This window comes from Schistocerca americana, unplaced genomic scaffold (genome assembly GCF_021461395.2).
Source record: "Schistocerca americana isolate TAMUIC-IGC-003095 unplaced genomic scaffold, iqSchAmer2.1 HiC_scaffold_847, whole genome shotgun sequence".
NCBI lineage: Eukaryota > Metazoa > Arthropoda > Insecta > Orthoptera > Acrididae > Schistocerca > Schistocerca americana.
Genome location: NW_025726617.1, coordinates 35,001 through 40,000, shown reverse-complemented (window position 1 = coordinate 40,000; position 5,000 = coordinate 35,001). Strand labels below are relative to the sequence as shown.

The following is a 5,000-nucleotide window of genomic DNA, read 5'->3' as shown; positions in this document are numbered from 1 at the left end:
TTCGAACCTCTAACTTTCGTTCTTGATTAATGAAAACATACTTGGCAAATGCTTTCGCTTCTGTTCGTCTTGCGACGATCCAAGAATTTCACCTCTAACGTCGCAATACGAATGCCCCCGCCTGTCCCTATTAATCATTACCTCGGGTTCCGAAAACCAACAAAATAGAACCGAGGTCCTATTCCATTATTCCATGCACACAGTATTCAGGCGGGCTTGCCTGCTTTAAGCACTCTAATTTGTTCAAAGTAAACGTGCCGGCCCACCGAGACACTCACTCAAGAGCACCCTGGTAGGATTGCAACGGGGTCCGCCTCGGGACGCACGAGCACGCACGAGGCGCGTCGCACGCCTTCAGCTCGCCCCACCGGCAGGACGTCCCACGATACATGCCAGTTAAACACCGACGGGCGGTGAACCAACAGCGTGGGACACAAATCCAACTACGAGCTTTTTAACCGCAACAACTTTAATATACGCTATTGGAGCTGGAATTACCGCGGCTGCTGGCACCAGACTTGCCCTCCAATAGATACTCGTTAAAGGATTTAAAGTGTACTCATTCCGATTACGGGGCCTCGGATGAGTCCCGTATCGTTATTTTTCGTCACTACCTCCCCGTGCCGGGAGTGGGTAATTTGCGCGCCTGCTGCCTTCCTTGGATGTGGTAGCCGTTTCTCAGGCTCCCTCTCCGGAATCGAACCCTGATTCCCCGTTACCCGTTACAACCATGGTAGGCGCAGAACCTACCATCGACAGTTGATAAGGCAGACATTTGAAAGATGCGTCGCCGGTACGAGGACCGTGCGATCAGCCCAAAGTTATTCAGAGTCACCAAGGCAAACGGACCGGACGAGCCGACCGATTGGTTTTGATCTAATAAAAGCGTCCCTTCCATCTCTGGTCGGGACTCTGTTTGCATGTATTAGCTCTAGAATTACCACAGTTATCCAAGTAACGTGGGTACGATCTAAGGAACCATAACTGATTTAATGAGCCATTCGCGGTTTCACCTTAATGCGGCTTGTACTGAGACATGCATGGCTTAATCTTTGAGACAAGCATATGACTACTGGCAGGATCAACCAGGGAGCTGCGTCAACTAGAGCTGAGCAGCCGGCCGCCCGGGAGTGTGTCCCGGGGGCCCGCGCGAACACGCAAGCGTCCGCTCAATTATTCTGCAAACAGGAGGAGGCTGAGCTCCCCTGCACAATACACCTCGAAACCCTCTCAGGTCCCGGCGGCGCGCAGCGCCGTCCTAAGTACTTGGTCGGGTTCGAGAGAGGCGCAATCGCCCGGAGTTTGGCGAGTAGACGCTTTAGGTGCGACCACCCGTGCTCCCAACTGAGCTTGCCGCTGCCGACAGAGGCCCGGGAGCGTGCTGTCGTGGCATTGCCGGCGGGAGACAACACGCGCCACCTACGGTGGCCGGCAGCTCCAACGCCAGCGCCACAGAAGGACAAAAGCCCCACTTGGGTGCCGAAGCGAACGCGCCAACACGTCCGCACAGCTGCGATACAAACCACCTGCGAGAACCGCAGAGGCGACCGAGCAGCAGACGGCGTCGCGGCGCCGAGCGCCGGGCGGCGGCGCATCCTCAGCGCACACAGTCCTCAATCGGACCAGCACACTGCAGATGTCCACCGCGCTTCGCACCGGGCCCGCGAGGACCTACTTTGGCCGCACGGCGCCGCGTGCAGGGTGCGCCGGCGCGCAGCTGCGCCGCCTGCCGCCTCCGTCGGCCGGCGCGCCTGCCACTGGCCGCCCCCACCAGCCGGCTGTAGCGCGTGCGCCCACGCACCGCGCGGCCAGCACGCCGGGAGGCCCCCCCTCACCGGCCGGGGACGGTCCCACCCAGCCACCGCCGCGTATCGCTTCACACCCACATGCCATTCACGTTCGTGGGCATGGTGGGTATCGCTGAAACAACCGGTTGGTAGCTCAACCGATCGTCGCCATCACTGATTCACCTCTAGCGAGAACAACCGCACCACAACGGTTTACCAGTTGTTCATTTGCGTAACGTCACCAGCAAACGTAGACGTCCATCGCCATTTGCAAATTCAACGATTGTTGCATGCCTGTGTCAGGTGTCACGACACACTATGTCTGCCCACATACACGCAACAACATGTGCACGCTTCGCGAACACGTGGAAGGTGGCCCCCGTACGTATGCGATGTCCATTGCGCGAACGACTGTCAACCGGCCTCTGTCGCATGTCGCAGATGTGGAACGCAGTGCACCATGCTATCACGGTGAGTGAGAAGAGACGACTACGTCTGACAACACGCGCCACTACATCAACAGACGGCTCATGCTGATCGCCATCCACGGCATACCATACTGCAATCCAGCTCTTATAGGGAGACGACACGTAGCTGAGTGCACAATATTTGGACCGTATGGTTCGCCGTTGTTGGCGCAGTCGTGGTACGGTCACACATGTACCACGATGTATCATTCAGTACATGAGGACCAATGTGCAGTACAGTGTGTGATTTGGACGTACAACATCAGCGGACAGTTGACACAAGCCGTACCACAACGTAGGCTGTGCTTCGCCATGCGAATGCCAATGAACAACTGCGAAGGGCATTGAGCATGTACGTCCTGCTGCCATCCGCATTACAGTGTATAGCTGCAAGGTGTTTAACATGAAGCGATACTCTGGGGACCGGGCAGTGCGGGTAGCAAACTATATTGCGGGGGTTGCAGTTAGGCAACACTACACTAATTTAACGCGTCGTATGACAATTACAGAGCAGGTTAAGGCCCAACGTGTGTTGGGTTAAGGCCCAACGTGTGTTGGGTTAAGGCCCAACGTGTGTTGGGTTAAGGCCCAACGTGTGTTGGGTTAAGGCCCAACGTGTGTTGGGTTAAGGCCCAACGTGTGTTGGGTTAAGGCCCAACGTGTGTTGGGTTAAGGCCCAACGTGTGTTGGGTTAAGGCCCAACGTGTGTTGGGTTAAGGCCCAACGTGTGTTGGGTTAAGGCCCAACGTGTGTTGGGTTAAGGCCCAACGTGTGTTGGGTTAAGGCCCAACGTGTGTTGGGTTAAGGCCCAACGTGTGTTGGGTTAAGGCCCAACGTGTGTTGGGTTAAGGCCCAACGTGTGTTGGGTTAAGGCCCAACGTGTGTTGGGTTAAGGCCCAACGTGTGTTGGGTTAAGGCCCAACGTGTGTTGGGTTAAGGCCCAACGTGTGTTGGGTTAAGGCCCAACGTGTGTTGGGTTAAGGCCCAACGTGTGTTGGGTTAAGGCCCAACGTGTGTTGGGTTAAGGCCCAACGTGTGTTGGGTTAAGGCCCAACGTGTGTTGGGTTAAGGCCCAACGTGTGTTGGGTTAAGGCCCAACGTGTGTTGGGTTAAGGCCCAACGTGGGTTAGGTTAAGGCGCAACGCGGGTTAGGTTAAGGCGCAACGCGGGTTAGGTTAAGGCGCAACGCGGGTTAGGTTAAGGCGCAACGCGGGTTAGGTTAAGGCGCAACGCGGGTTAGGTTAAGGCGCAACGCGGGTTAGGTTAAGGCGCAACGCGGGTTACGTTAAGGCGCAACGCGGGTTACGTTAAGGCGCAACGCGGGTTACGTTAAGGCGCAACGCGGGTTACGTTAAGGCGCAACGCGGGTTACGTTAAGGCGCAATATAGGTTAGGTTAAGGCGCAATATAGGTTAGGTTAAGGCGCAATATAGGTTAGGTTAAGGCGCAATACGGGTTAGGTTAAGGCGCAATACGGGTTAGGTTAAGGCGCAATACGGGTTAGGTTAAGGCGCAATACGGGTTAGGTTAAGGCACAATACGGGTTAGGTTAAGGCACAATACGGGTTAGGTTAAGGCACAATACGGGTTAGGTTAAGGCACAATACGGGTTAGGTTAAGGCACAATACGGGTTAGGTTAAGGCACAATACGGGTTAGGTTAAGGCACAATACGGGTTAGGTTAAGGCACAATACGGGTTAGGTTAAGGCACAATACGGGTTAGGTTAAGGCACAATACGGGTTAGGTTAAGGCACAATACGGGTTAGGTTAAGGCACAATACGGGTTAGGTTAAGGCACAATACGGGTTAGGTTAAGGCACAATACGGGTTAGGTTAAGGTACAATACGGGTTAGGTTAAGGTACAATACGGGTTAGGTTAAGGTACAATACGGGTTAGGTTAAGGTACAATACGGGTTAGGTTAAGGTACAATACGGGTTAGGTTAAGGTACAATACGGGTTAGGTTAAGGTACAATACGGGTTAGGTTAAGGTACAATACGGGTTAGGTTAAGGTACAATACGGGTTAGGTTAAGGTACAATACGGGTTAGGTTAAGGTACACATTGTTGTAAGGAAAGGTGTTTTGGGGGGGGGGGGGGGGGCCGGTTTGTTGATTGTGATTATCGTAAGTAAATGACTGCGGCATCATCTGATTTGCCACGTCAGGGTGCACCTTTGGCTCATAACAGGCGGCGCTCTGATTCCATGCTTGTGGCAGACCTGTGTCTTTCATTCCTGCCATTGTTTGTGTGGTGTGACAGGAGGCAGTATTGTGATGTTGGGTGCACCCCTGTGTAGGACATGTGTGGGTGTTGGTGGCTTAGCTGAGCAATGGTGGTTGTCGGAAGGGTGAGATATTCTGTTTTGTGAGTGGACCTCCCGGTCTGGTTATGATAGTGTGGATTGTCTAATGTGGCAGAGAGGATGCACTGGGTGTTGTTCCATGCTGGTGCTTACATATTGTCTGTGTGCCTGTTACAGGCAGAGAGTAGTGCGTGATAAGAGTGTCTGGCTGACGTGTGATTGTGAGCAGAGTCTTTCAGCATGTATACGGACAGTTGTATACATTATCTGTATTCTGATGGCTCTATCTATTACTAATCAGCGCCGTGTATACGTTTAATCCGGTTCCAGTCGAAACTATTGTATCTCTGTACATTAGTGACACGGCGAGCCCGCTATGTAGTTACTCGTCTCGGCAGCTTCCACCGGTGTATCGCAAATGATTATAAGGAATCAGTC

At 53.6% G+C, this 5,000-nt stretch overlaps 1 non-coding gene across 1 annotated transcript in view; it reads right to left on the bottom strand.

The window, feature by feature from the left end:
• LOC124591406 overlaps window positions 1-1,092 on the bottom strand; it is a 1,910-nt gene extending 818 nt beyond the window's left edge. Inside the window, exon 1 of the ribosomal RNA XR_006977175.1 lies at window positions 1-1,092. This exon is cut by the window's left edge and continues 818 nt beyond it. This is a non-coding gene — a ribosomal RNA (small subunit ribosomal RNA).
• Window positions 1,093-5,000: the final 3,908 nt, after the last annotated feature.